The sequence below is a fragment of the Agelaius phoeniceus genome, chromosome 6, assembly GCF_051311805.1.
Source record: "Agelaius phoeniceus isolate bAgePho1 chromosome 6, bAgePho1.hap1, whole genome shotgun sequence".
In the NCBI taxonomy this organism is placed as follows: Eukaryota; Metazoa; Chordata; class Aves; order Passeriformes; family Icteridae; genus Agelaius; species Agelaius phoeniceus.
In genome coordinates, this window is record NC_135270.1 from 1,002,412 (window position 1) to 1,017,475 (window position 15,064).

The following is a 15,064-nucleotide window of genomic DNA, read 5'->3' on the forward strand; positions in this document are numbered from 1 at the left end:
TTTGTGTATCCCTTTAAATCAGCAATTAAGGGGAGTGAGACAGTTTAAAATCTCTTCATAGTCTGGACTGGAAGGCAGCCCAGGAAACTGAACAATGTCACCTCACTGAGTCACCCTCACTGCTGACAAATCAGCCTGGAAATCCAGGTTCTGAGCCAAAACAAGGAGAACAGAAAATAAAAGCCCAGGTGAAGACAAACAGTAGAGTAGGCAGGGCTGAAATGTTTTTTACTAGGCAATCTTGAAAATAATTTTGTTTAAATAATCTGATTTAAACTCTAGAGAGAATGTTTTCTTGAGGGTAAATTCATTGAAACAAACATTTTGAAAAACAAGTCATGAAGGGTATCCATCTTATAGAAAACAGATTTTTTTTTTCTGTATTGTTTTCCTTCTCTTTTCATGAACAACAGTAAAATACATGTATTACATGTAAATGATCAGATTTGGCCGTTTCAAGCCAAATTTAATCCAACTAAATATGTGGGGGAAAAAGTAATAACAAAGTGAAGCAGGTTTTTTAAATTATGTGGTTTTCATCAAATAATGCTTATTTTGACATTCCATTATCTGGTCGCGTATTTTGGGACAAAAACCATTAATTATTTCTCATATATCCTTAAATAAAACCAGCCCAAGTCTCTCAGTACAAACACTCCTGCTTTAAATTCTGAGACCCTGAGTGTTTCATGCAGTTTTGCAGTAATACAGGTTTTTTGGAATATCTGATTATGTCCTTACATTGTTTTATATGTATCAGAGGAAATCTAACATTTGATCAAGGTGCTGACTGTGATTTTTTCATTTGATAGCTGTCATAAAATTTCTGTATGACATTATTTGGCCTGGGGTTTTCATTGATTAGTTTTGATTAGATTTTGGGGGTTCCTTTTGTTTTTTAAATTTAGTAAAAAAAAATCTGCTTTTATTCTAATTCTCCTATCATTTTGAGAGCAGAGCAGTGAGTCGGGCAGTACTCCAAGCTTACAGAGCTGTGTTGTTGCTGATAACAAGGGGAGGTTTTCTCTTTCTCTTTCAGTGCACGAGAGGGGAGTGCTGGAACCCTTGGCAGGAGGAAGCCCTTCCCTGACACACGGACGTTGGCCGAGCGCTGTGGAACAGCCCCGGGCTCTGCTGGAAAGGTAATCCACGTCTGGGCTCAGTCCCAGCAGAGCTGTGCAACCCCATCAGGAGCACGGGGATCAATATTCACCTTCCTTCCCTGATCCCCCACCACCGAGGCTTTCTGCATGCAGGGCCTTAGCCTTTGCACCAGTGTATGGATCTGTCCATGTAGGATCTAGCTTGCCTCAGGGGCACTACGAATACAACATTGCACAAGTCCTGCCGTATCAATATTCATTTGTTTTTATTGATTAGTTGGCACTTGTAAATTCTGGGTACTGAATTAATGGGTGCTGAATAACTACTTTGATTAATGAAGCTAAAATTGGCTTTAGCATCCTACACTAACTACAGACATTTTTTTCTATTACAAAGCTAATTATTTCTTTTTTTATGATCTGCAGCTAATTTACTTATTTGCTGATCCTTGGCACCTCACTGGAAGCCACAGAGTACTGAAAGAGAAGCTATTTATAAAGGTTCCTAATTTACAGTATTACACAAGAGCATCCTTACTCTAACTCCATATTTAAACATTAGAATTAATAAGTGAATTTCACCAGATGACTGCATTTCAGAGGGTAAAATTTTAGAAGATTAATTTGAGGTGCTGCCTCTTTTACCACTGTTTTGGCACATTTTGTATGTGTCTTATTCATGCACGTAGTTATTAGTGGAGACACAGCATAAGGTAGGTGAACACATTCTTGAATGTGTGCTCTGACACACAGTCCACGTGTCATGGTGGTGTTGTCTTTGCTATTTCCTTTTTGCACAGAAGTTCTTTGTCTGATTTTTATTGAACCATATCTTTTGGAAAAGATATATTTTCCTTTCTTCCTTGGTAAGTATAATGGGGCCCATTTTTTCTTTTTTTGGAGCCTTCTCTACACAATAAAAACCCCAGTGGAGGTGGACAGTGCTCATCCTCCATAGCTGGTCTGGGGCCTAAGCAGCAGCATTATGAGAGTCACTAGCAATGTGTGTAAGAAACAACTCATCACAAGGGAAAATGAGACACAGGCACAGAAATCCCAGATCTGTTTAGCAAACTACTTTTTTAGAGCTGCTTGGAGAATGTGACACGCAGTGGTGACGTCCTTGTGTCAGGTAATGCAGGTGACCAGCGCAGACACAGCAGGAGATGAGGACTCCAGACTGTCAAGCACTCGCACTGTGGGGGTATAAAAACCCAGGGGTTCCTTTGTTTGGGGCTCCTCATTGCAGGCACCAGACTGGAGCTGCTCTTTTTCTTATTGCACCATGAGTAAAGTATTTTAAGGGTCGTGATGTCTGAGGCTCTCCTGTGGGGATCCCGGGATGGAGCCGGTGAAGAGACCTGGTCTGGCTGTGAGTGTGGAGGGCACAGGTGAGAAGGGGCCTCAGTCCCAGTGCAGGAGTGACTCCAGGATGTCCAGACAGGCATGGTGCCTTAGCAACTGCAGTTCACACCTCTCAAGGTTTTCATTAACTTTCATGGGAGAAGTAGCCCAGGTAAGGGCTAACAATCTATGGATGAGGGCTCTGTTAGTTAAGTGAAAAGGGAGATGTGCTGTGCAAAACTTCTTTGTTTATTGCTTTTGCTGACTGGCTGGAAGTGGGGTCACAGTAAGCTCGGAGGGCTTGATATAAATGAAATAATTTAACCAGAAAATACATTGTAGGGAGATAGAATATAAGAAAATAAAGGTAGTATAGAAAGTAATCTTAGCCCTTAAGGAGTTGCAGCTGAGCCAATTATTAGAGATTGGCAACAGGCCTGACTTTACCAGGCCAGAGCTGTAGCCAATAATAAGAAGAGTGTTATAAAAGAGTGGATTGGTTGGTTGAGGGGAACTGTAGTCAGTTGGCTGCTGTGAGAAGAAGGAAGAGTCAGTGCTTAGAGGAGCTGCCTACGAGAAACATCAAGGAGGTACAAAACTTTAGCAATACGGAACTTTTGTAATATAATGACAACAAAGCATCTTAAGGAAGGTGACTCTGCAAAATGCCATCCTTAACCAATCTCACATTTGTGCCTTTAATAGTTGTTATTAAAGTGTGATTTTACGTAAATGAAGATGTATATGGTTTCCGGATTGATGGAACTCAAGCATGGGATTACTGTAATTTTGCACAAAAATGCACCAAGGTATTCTCAGCCAGCATCAGAATTAATGAATGAAAGCAAATAATTTCAGTTCTTGGGGCCATCACAACTTCAGTGATATTGGGAAATCTCCCAGTGGCACAGGGCCATGAGATGGTGGCAGCATTCCCTTAGTGCTGCTGGCACCACGAGGGGTGGCTGCACAGCCACGTGTCCTTTGTGCTGGCTCACTGATTGCTGTGGCTGGGGGTGCCTTGACATGAGCAAGAGCAACAGTCTCTTTTAGGAAGTTCAGGAGCCGTAGGTTATCAAATATGGTTTATATTGGCTAATTTAACTGTTGAATAAAATGTAGGTGATATCTGCAATTCCTGTGCCAGGAATCGGGTGTAGAAGTGCAAAAACGCTTGGATTTTAGCGTATGGCGTTATACATCCCAGTACAGTGTGTGTAGGAAGGTGGATGCCAGTTCACACACATTTTCAAAAGCAGGGATGACTAACTGTCAGGCTGGAGAGCAGAAGTCAAAGTTTGCTTCTGTAATGGGCTGTGCAGAGTAGCAATATTTTTGTTCAGGTCTCTAGTAACCTGTGCATTAGGAATAAAAATTACAACTTAGCTGTTTAGGAGTCAACAAAGAACACCTGCTGTCCTGTTTCTCTGTGAGCAAGGGCTGAGCTGGTGAGTAATGACTTCTGGATCAATGCTGATTTTTATTTGCTATTTCCTGATGCTAAGCATGAGTCTCCTTCACTTTCACTGCTTGAAGTACGTATGCCTTCACTGCTCTGTTTTTCATGATTTCTGCCTTCCCACTGAAGCTTGATCCTTTTAACAAGACCTGTATGGGGTAGTTTGCAGTAAAAAGTATGGATTGTTTTTGGGAATCTACTTGTTTCTGACTTGCACCTATTGCACTGAGCCATGTTTGTAAATGTGAAGCTGAAACGTTAGCAATATTGCAATACTGTACATTTTTACTTGTTATTCAGAAGTACTATTAATAGTGTCCTGTTTATGGATGACTAAGCAAAAAAATTGAAATGCAAGTGAAAAAAAATTTGGCTAAGAAAGAGCAAAGTCTTGCCCACATATGCTTTAAAATAACAGTGTTCTGAGTGGTGGCCCCAGGCAAATAGTTCGACGTGGAGTGATGGGAGCAGACTACTGGAAGTAATTATAAAAAATTGATGAGTTGATAACATAATGCTATAAAGCACCAGCTTCATCTGTAGCTTTTTAGAGTACAGGAAACTTTGACCCAAAAAGGTTTAGAATGGCTGGAAGGCATTTGATTGAAAAAAGGGGAGCTATAAAGCTTAAAATAAGAGGCAGATTCAAGTGCTGGTAAAGTTATCATTTTAACTGAGCTGACTTTTAGTAGACTGAATTCCTGTAAACCATCTAGTGCATAAAAATAAAGCAAAATGGTAACTGAAACTATATTTTGTAGCACAACATCTTTTATTTCAGTAGAAGTGGAGTTTTTAGAGGAAGGGTTTTGCTTTAATGCAAGTTTGGAGACTAGAATGTCAGTGGTGAACATTTTGAGAAAAGCGAACATCTTTGATTTGAAGCTATCAGGATTTTTTGTTCCTCCTTGTAGAGAAGAAAATAACCAGAATCAGTCACTAAGGTTCCTTTGAAGTGCTCTAGCAAGTTATGAACTGCACATGTTGGTAACTGTCTGCGTAGCAAAAGTGCTTTCCTTTTAGGAAGTGGGTGAGAGAAATAATTTGAAATTTTCATTTGCAAGATGATGTTCATGGTAGAAATGGCTATAAGTTGTCCTGATCTTTCTAAAAAATATTTCATTGACAGACCTTGTCCAGATCAGGAAAAAGAGTCACTAACAATCTCAATTCACAAAAATATGTTTAAAAGACCATTAGTACTTTAAACCAAGTTTAGAGGTATTCACTTTCAACCTACCGTTGCTCTTGTTCCTTTTTGCAATAATAATAACTTCAATAATAATAATTTCTGTTCCATATTCCTGTTTATTGCTGTATATATGGTATATATATATATACCATAGCTATGCTTCTTTATTTATTGCTGTAACAAACACCCGGGAAAATTGTGCAGTACCTTATTCTAAATGATATAGTAACCTGGCCAAAAAAAGAAATTAATTCACACTGTGCATACAGTCTGAGTGAAAAGAGCACAGCTCTCGTTTTGGTAGGTAATGCAGATTGGTACAAGGTTAAGAAACAGGTTACCTTTACAACCTTACAATTTTTGTGAAAGTGTTAGCACTTAAAAAATTTTTTTCTGCTTGGTTTTTTAAGATGTAGTGAGACTGCAGGAGTTGGAGGCATGCCAACTTGTCTTGTGCAGGAACAGGTGAAAATGATTTTAAAAGCAATATTTGTGTTTTACTTCATTAGCTTTCTCTTACTTACTGGTATTCAGACTTGGTTCCTACTCATGCTTACCTGCACACCACCACCAAAAATCCCCCACACATTCCCTAGCCCTGTGAGCTCCCAGGAAAGCGCTGCAGGAATTCATCAATGGAATGAACAGCTGTCTGAAGGCTGCCCACACCTGCACAGGGAACTGGGGTTTAGTTCTTATCCCACCATGCTTACTGTCTCCTGCTTGGCACAGATCCTTGCCTTTGTTCTGGCTGTCAGAGCTGCAGGAGGAAGGTTGGTTCCAGAGGGAAGTTTGTGCTTCCTGGGTTCTTTGCACCAGGCAGAGAATTCTGTCATTGCTGGGAGCTTGGCCATCAGCAGAGCAGAGGGACTGATCTCCTGGGGCTGGGGTCAGCGTGATCCAGGGACAGGGATACCAGCAGTCAAAATAGAATCCCAGATGTGTTGTTTGGTAATGTGGGAATCCCAGCAATGAACATCTGAAAGGTGCTTTTCAGAGAAGGATTCTCTTTTACCAGAGTTTCCATTCAGAGGTTTATAAGGCCTGGTGCTTGTTTTGGAATTTGCTAATCTTTGATTTTCTCTGGCAATTAAAATGTGCACAGTCAGTGATGGAAATAGAACAATTAAGGTTGTGTAAAGACCTGGCCTACTCAGATTTTTCTTGGAGAGAAAAGAGGTGTGGGAGGGGAATTAGCTAAAGAAGGCAGTACTTCTGTCACCTACAGCCTACATGAAAACTCTTGCTTATTTAAAGAAATAAGCTGTCACTGTAACTTTGGTGGATGGGGCCCAAAAGGAGGATGAAATTCAGGCACTTTTTCATACACTTGTGGCATAATGAGTGGCTGTACTTCTGGCAGGGTATCACAGTACATGAAGTAAGTTCAGGTTACCTGTAATCTTGATATCACAAATGATCTAGTATGGGTCATAAATCCTGTAAATTTGAGGTTGCCTAAAATAGAGAGCAAAATGATCAGTCATTCTCATGAGCTGACCTAGCCTGGGTAATCACAAGGAAGAGTTGTGACAGGAACTAAAGGAAAATGCGGTTCATTGAATCTTTTATAAATTGATAAACTCTTGCAGCTTTAAAGGAATGACCCTTTCAAAGCAAAATAATGAAATCCATCTCTTGTCAGTTTGGGGAGATTTATAATTGTAAGCTGATGAATTTTAGCAATGCTGTCAGTCTGCTTTTCAGATCAATGCCAATGAAATATTTTGTTTACAATTTAGCCTCCAGCTCCCCTGAAATTTGTGAGTTTTAATACCAGAAGTAGTTATGTCTAACTCTATCGATCCACTGGTAAATTAAATGGTAAACAAAAGCAACCTTATTATTTTGTCAAAATGCTCTCAATAGGAAGCAAAACTCTTTATTAAAACAGGATATGTTACACTGAAATGAAAAGGAAGTTTCATTTCAAGAACCATCTTCTAAAAAACAGAGCAAGACCTTCACACAGCTAGATTTATTTGATGGGAATAGTACAAAGGTAATAAAACTGCAATTGTATATTGAATTTCTTTTCCCTGGAATAAAGACAAAGGACCTAAAAAAAGATCTAAGACCTACCTAAAATGCACATATGATAAATTTGCTCCAGCAATGTATTTTCTTTTTTTTCCTTCAAGTAGCTAATGAATAACTTTTCTTTTTGAAATTTTAGGGCTTATGTATTTCTATTTCATGTCGAATCCCCTACTGATCTCTGAAATATGTTGTGCAAACATACATTGTATGTAGGTTATATATTCACAGTGACATTACTGTGGTACAGGAGCACAATGAACGCAATCTTTAGGGGGGTATTTCCAGTGCTGAGTAAGTTAATATTTCAGCCACGTTCCAGCCCATGGAATCATTTACTTTTGAAAAGAGCTTTAAGATTATCAGTTTAAAGTTATCAAGTGTGCTGACCCTGCACTGCCAAGCCCACCACTAAACCATGTCCCCAAGTGCCACATCTAGGTGGCTTTTGAGTAATTCAGTAGGAGAGTAACTCCTAGCTAAGGACAGCCACATAAATGTTTTTTCTTATGTGGCATGATAATTCCATAAAAGAACCAAGTTAACAAAATAACAATATATTTTTAAAAAATCCAAACCTGCACGTAATGCTAAACCATGATTTTAAGTTTTTTTCTTGATCACACCAATCTGAAGTGCTTGCATCACTACTGGCCTCTTAACAAATTTCTAGAGATTGAGATTTGTGCAGCTTACAAATGCCAGTGGTTCTATAGTTTATCCATCTCTAAATACCTCCTTGAGATGGTATTGGCTATTTAGGCTTGAGGCAACATGAAAAAATTGCTATTTTTATGATTAAAATCTACCTGCTACAAATAGGACATGAGAATTCCTTTGCAAGGCATTCATCTGCCTTTGGGATGCTCCCATCTGTCTCTGGGAGCACTATTATTCTCCAATAAGTAAAAGAACCCTAACAAAATTAACTTGTTTATAAATCCTACATTTTAGACTCTTTTAACCTTTGACATGATGGTTTTCAAAGCAGTTTTTTTTTAATGTTTCCTCAAGTGCTTTGCTGTGCTGAAGCCCTGGCTGGAAGTGAGGCTACATGTCCATGCGGGATTAGATGGGCTCTGACTGAGGAGCTTTTCCCCGCTGCTCCAGGTGTTAGTGCAGGTTTTGTGCTGCCCCAGTGGCAAAGCCTTGTCTCCCCAGCCTGGGAGAAGTGTCAGTGCTCTAGGAATTTTCAACCATTCCATCACCTGGAAATAGAGGATGAGAATGCTATGGTAATATTATTTAAATTGAAGCTATTCAGCATTTCAGCATTCTGGGAGCAGAATTTGAAATGTCTCTTTGAGGAGACATTTCTGAAGTAAGCCATACACCTTGTGGTGATCTGGTGGAAAATCTGTGTACGTTGGGTAAGTTGCAAAGGCTCTCAGGCGAAATAGTGTCTGCATGGTAGCACTTACTGGTAATATTCTCCTTATGCCAATACTCATTCAGAGAGCAGGGTTCCATTGATCCAGAGGAATGGCAAATTAAGTTTCCCAATCTACTGTACAGGCGTGTGTGGGATGTAATCTGTAATAGCAGTGTGTAATAATTGCAGGAGTCTCTCCTGCAATCTTTCCCTTAGAGGCTTTGTGAATGTTATCTTTATATTTATCAACTACTTGTACTAATTAATAGCAAAAGCTAAGCATAATATGATTCAAAACAAGCAAACAATTTGTTTGCCCTGTAAATATGACACATTACAGAAACATTTATGCAAAGACCTCAAATTTCAGGAGTAGGTATAGCTTAGTGTGTTCTTTGCTTTTGCTTTTCAATGTGATTTCCTGTTGACACTGGTAAACTCTGTTCTGTTCAGCATGGGGACAAGAACATGACATGGCAACTTGCAACTCTACCCAGCCCTATGACAGGATGATATGGAAATTTTTTCTTGCTGTTTCCACCGATCTTATTGATCTGAAAAATAAAGCCAATGGAAGGAACAGGATTACTGTTTCACAGCAAACTTAGATTTCTACTCCTTTCAATTTTGGTCTAGATCTGCTCAAAGTTGCCATTTCAATTTTCCCTATTGACTGAGAGCAGGTAGAGTTCTGTTTCCAAACCACCAAAACACAAAAACACATAATGAAGCAGCCCCTGCTGTTTCGTTGCCATTCTTGTCAGAGCTACTGCTGCTATTAGCAGAGAAGCTGACAAGAGCACCAGTGCCACTGAGCAGGTGGGTTGTCCCCAGAATGTATAATTCTGGGCAGTTTATTCCAAAATGACCGCAGTCTAATCCACACTCTTTTATTTGAAGCCACCATCTCGAAGGTCTATGAACTTTTCACTTCCTTTTTGGAGGAAGGGAACTGTGCTTTGAGAAACACCAGCATTCAGATGGATTGGCTGGATAGAATATATTGTATGGCTGGATAGAATATATTATACTGTCCCCTTGTCACAGAGCTCAAATTTCTGCCATTACCAAGTGTTAATGCCCCTCAGAGTTTCAGCAAGGTCTTTTACAGCTCTTCCTGACATGGGCAGATGTTATTAGTGTCACTGATGGAATGAATTGCCTCTGCCTAGGGCTGCCATGGCCTCTGAAGTCTGAGATAGAAATTTTCTGTCATCATAATGTAAAATATACAAGCACTGCTGAGAGAATCTGGAGATTTTTGTATCAGAACATGCAAATTTTCATTTATTTTCACCCTCTGCAGTGAACCCTTTGTCTCCAGCGAGAGAAAGGGCAAAGGTGTTACAGAGTGGCACCTGCAAATAGCCAGCAGCCTGTTGCTGTCATTTGCTCTTAGCCGTGCTCCAGCTCTGCCTGAGCCTACAGAGGACACCTCACCTGGCTGTGTTTTTCTCCTGGGCTGCCTGTGCCTGATGAGCCATTCCCTGTAGGACAGATCATGGACACTCCTTAGTAACTCTGATAAACTGTGGAGAGCAGCTGAAAGGAGCCTTTGCAAGGGGATGCTGGGATAGCAATAATGGCACAAACACAGCTGCACTGGGGGAACACCCAGAGTAAATATTCTGGAAGTTACTGGGGTGAGACAGTCCCATTTCACCGGTGACCCTGTGAGGCTGAGCTAAGGTTTACTTGGCTTTCTTCATTCACTGTAAATGTTCGTCCTCTCTAGGTTGTGATTGCTCATGGTCATTACGGGCATGTATCTGTCTGCTGAATTAGATTTCAGAGGTAAGCTCAAGACCTGTAACAAAATCTCATTTAGTCTTTTTGTGATTAAAATAATCTCCCTACCTCTTTCTTTCCCTTCAGAAACAAATTGATTGCTGTAGAAGTGTAGGTAGAATCTTTTTTAAGAAGATGCCTGCTACTGGAATAAGGTTGAAGTTGACATTTTGACTGTAGGTCCTTCTAGCTGAGGAACAGATTATTAAAATACTTCTAATTATAGAAATTGCTTAGGTGTCTTACACTATGAAAAAGAGTATTTTACAGGGGGTTGGGCAGTGTCTCCTCAACAGGAGAGTTCACACAGATTGTTCCGCCCGTTGGGATGCCAGTGAGCCAAATTGATTCTCAGCAAGTTCTGATGTGCTTAGCACTGAATCTGACTCAACTTGACAGTTCTCTAAGTCAAGTGGGATTGATAGCCTTACAGCAGCTCCACTTGTTTTTCTTTCTCCTTTATTTAATTGAATAAGAGTTAGTGAAATTCTATTGTCTGTCTCTGCTGTGCAGACCCACAGTGTAAGTATAAAGCTGTCTTTGATGTGCTATGACCTCATGATTTTAATCTAGCCAGATAAATTGCACAATTATATATTTCATGACAGTCACAGTAGCTGGGCTACAGGAGTTGCTTGAGAGGCATAAATTAGCCATATGCCCAGGTATTTAATTAACAAACATCCTATTCTGGATCTTGCTGAATCTGGCATCTCAACTGTAAAAACAATGAGTTGTTCTGTTATGCTTAGATGTGCACTTTGATTTTCAGCAGATAGAGTTATTGAGTCTTTGACAAATAAATTAGGTAAATAAGCAGCTAAGTATGTTAAGAAGCAGCTCCTGTCTGCTGTAAATTAGTCTGGATTTGCTGACTTTGAGAGAGGAGGCTCCTGCCATCCCTGCCCATGCACGTTGGCGTGCAAACAGCCCTATCAACTTAGCTCACACGGTGGAACCCAGTGCTCTGCCCTGTATGGTAGCAGCCAGTTGAAAATATTTGTATACAGACAGGGCTTAAAGGAGCTGTAGAGCAGTCTGATGGTGCTCAGGTAAGGTTCTGTGATTTGGGAACACAATCAGAGACAATTCAGAGCAGCAGTACACTTGTGTTTTCCAGACTTCTGCAGTGGCAGGACTATAGAAATTATCCCTGTGTTAGCTAAGAGCTGACCTGCTGTTCTTATGCCACTAATACTGACATAGACACAGATAGACGTATTTGATCCTTAAATGCAAGACTGAAATTTTCAAAAATAAAGCTACAACATCTAAAAATAAATAGGATGCTGCGTAACTCAACATCTGTCTGTTGAAATCAGAGCTGCAGAAGTTTATAGTATGAAATAGTTATGTGTAATATTTAAAAAGGGCAATTTTATAACTGATAATCAACACTTGAGGTTATGTAAACTGAAGTAAGGAGCATGCTCTCATTTTCAAGAGTAAAAGCTACTTGCTTATGAAAGGCATGGGAGCAAGAAGAAATTTCTTCACTACTCACATCACAGTTTGCTTGGAGGTAGATGATGAGCTTCCATCAGGGAAACCATCATCCTTCTTCCTTTTTGCCCTATGTAGGCCCTAACCGTGGATCACAGGATTTAGCAGGGCCATTTACAGCACCGCAAGATAGATAGAAGGAAAGGTGTAGCAGTTATTGTAGACAGCACTGGATGATCCATCACTTGGATAAGTGAGCAGCCTGTTCTTCCTTTCTATTCTCTCCAATAAGGACTTGACAGACAAGAAATTGTCCTCTGTGGTACCTAAACTATAAAAAGTGTGCTGGAACTATTGCTGGAGTGATTGAGCCTTGCTTTGTGCTGTTTCCTGCTGTGTGTCATGGTCTGCATGTTCCAGTTCTCTTCCCCTGATATTAGCCCTTGCCAAGAGGACCATCAGTTGTGAGAAGGTTCAGCTGTCTGTCACACATTAATGAATTCACCTTTTCTTCTAAAACTCAAAAGACAATAAGGCATAGATTAGTGTTTAAAAAGTTAGATAGTGTACTAACATGGTAACTTTCAGGTAGACAGATATTCTCAAGCTATGTTATAATGATCCCTGAATCAATTCTTTAGTGAATTATTGAAGTTAACCCTCACCTTAATTAAGGTCATGGAAAACTAAGTTTGATATCAAAATTTATTTATCTCTTAAGTCTTTCTCAAGATGTCACATCTGAGATAGGAATCAATAAATTAATTCACAATGCTGATATATTGCAACCACTTGGCTTTAAGAAAAGAACATTTAAATATTTCCTTATCTAAGTATGCACACACTCACCTGAGTTTATTTTCAATGTTACTCATTAAAAAAAAATCTCTTGCCAGTGTTCAGTGCTCATGAACAGTTATGGTTTTCTGAGGAATCAGTACTTATTCCAGCACAAGTGTCTGGGTTTGGAATGGGATCATTTCATTTCTTGAAATCAGAATATGAAATCAGGGAGTTGCAAAACAGTATTTGCCACTTAATGGAATCTGTTTCTGCTTTCCAGTGTGTTAAGGTTTTAGATCTGAATTTTCATCTTGATAACTTTTCTTTGATTCCTTACTGAGGTTTATTGTCCAGAGAATGTGTTGTGTCATCAATCTAAGCACGTGCATTATTCTTTTCATTATTTTGCAATAATAGAAAAAAGTCTAAGTAATAGTCAGTCTAAAAATCTTTCTAATCTCATCTTGCTTATTCTGTTTTAATTTTATCTTGCTTATTCTGATAGAATTCCAAAAATCAAAACTCACTTGTGTATTAAGGTATTCTCAAAATTGCAGAAGAAGCTACTAAAGGTTTGGAGAAATTTTCCAATCCTTTTAATTCCATTAAATTCTTTTAATTCCATTTACAGAGAATGATTTTGTAAGGCTATACATATTTCCATTATTTCTGAAGTTGATAGAATGAATTATATTCTAGAGTTGTTAATCTGTTTTTGTGGATGAGTAGAAATTATCAAAATATTTTTAAATATCTTTCACATCCAGTGATGGTCCACGTTCATCGCGTTACCTGGGTAGTTAGCTGGAAGCAAATAGGCAATTTTGCATTAATTTGTGAACAAGCAGTGTTAGCATTGCAAATGATGCAGATGATGCAAATACAGAAAATGGTCTCTATAAAATTAAAATCACTGACAGTATACCAATATTGCATTTTGAAATATTCCTAATGCAGCTCTACTGGTGTCTTGAAAATCATCTAATAAAGATTATTGCTCTTTGAACTGTAATAACAGACTAACCATTTGAAACATCTGCTATTTCCCTGAATCATTTCTTACAAGCTGTGGAAGACCTATGGGTGAATTTGAAAGGAAAAACCCAAACCTGTTGGGTTTTATGTCACTCTCATCTAATTAACATAAGCAGGTGTCTATTTTTTTCTGTAGATGTTATTGTGTCACTTTACAGAAGTGCATGCATTTTATACATACAAAAATGTTTTAAGAAATCTGTTTTTTCCTGTTATGCTGGAATTGGTTCTATATTCTCCATTTGTCTTGTGTTTTACGCCTGGAAGGCCAGGATGAGCAGTTGAGAAACTCATTTTGCATGGACTTGACTTTTAATGGCAGGTAAATCACTTTGTTGAGATTCTATTTAAATAATTAATATTGTGTGAAACTGAGGCCACTACAAGATGTTGTAGCCAAAAAGTGACTTTGAAGAAAGATTCCTAAAATGTAGTCATGCAGAAATGTCACAGAGGCTTGAAAAATCAGAATATTATTGGCAGATGGTTTTAGGTCTTCATTTCCTTCTGGACAGTTTTTCAGTCTTGAGATGGTATTCTCAGTAGAAAAAGGACTTTCAAGGATTCAGGTCTCTGAAGCTCTTGATCTTCCTTCCAGTTCCATTGAGCAGTTCTGATATTCTGTAGCTCAGTATCAGAGTATCAGTAGCTCAGTCTGAGTAGAACTCCCTCCAGATCATAAGTTACTTAGGCGGGCAAAAGTATTCAGAGAATTTGAATGATACCTTTTCTTGGATGTTTCCAGGTTTTGAGCAGGGAAACCATTTTCCCAATGCCTGTGATACTTTATCCTCCCCAGAGCAGCCAGTGAGACATTGGAGAATGGTAACATGCATAGGTGGTAAGCAGTTGTAGTTGATGAAATCCAATTAAACTGGGTAGCAATTTTCTTCCATACCTTTGCTTCTCCTCCCCAGCTCTGGAAGTACAAAACCGGAGGCTGGGCTGGTATCCAAGGAGGAACAAATTCAGCCGGGCTTCATCCTCCTGGAGTCAAGATTCAAGTAATGGGTTTGTGTTTCATTAGTAGTTTGTCTTTATAAACCGAGTTTCTTCAGGCTGAATTTCATCCTGAAAACAAGGGTTAAGTCAACACTATCTTGGTTGGTGTTGCTTTGAGAAAGATTGATTCTTTCATTTATTCCTTTGCTCCTATACCGGCTGAAATGCATTATTTGCCCTAAAATGATGGGTGTGTGATAACTCTAATGGGCAAAGCCAGGTAGGTCCATTTTTGCTCCTCACTGAAAGAGTAGGAAAAAAAGGAAGGAACAAAAGAAATAAACTTCAATGTGTGCTTCATGTTGGTTTTGGAGCACTGGGAAAAACCCATTTAATTTTTTTTCCTCGTCATTTTAGGTTCTGAAGGAAATGCTCACCTTTTTAGCCAGCAGATGGTCAATAAATATTCTTTTAGAGTAGAGGAAGCAGTGTAGATCTATAACAGCAGTTGTCTCCATCTGTTGCCTTTCCCTCACTTTGCATTGTAATTTTCCTTTAGTATGGAG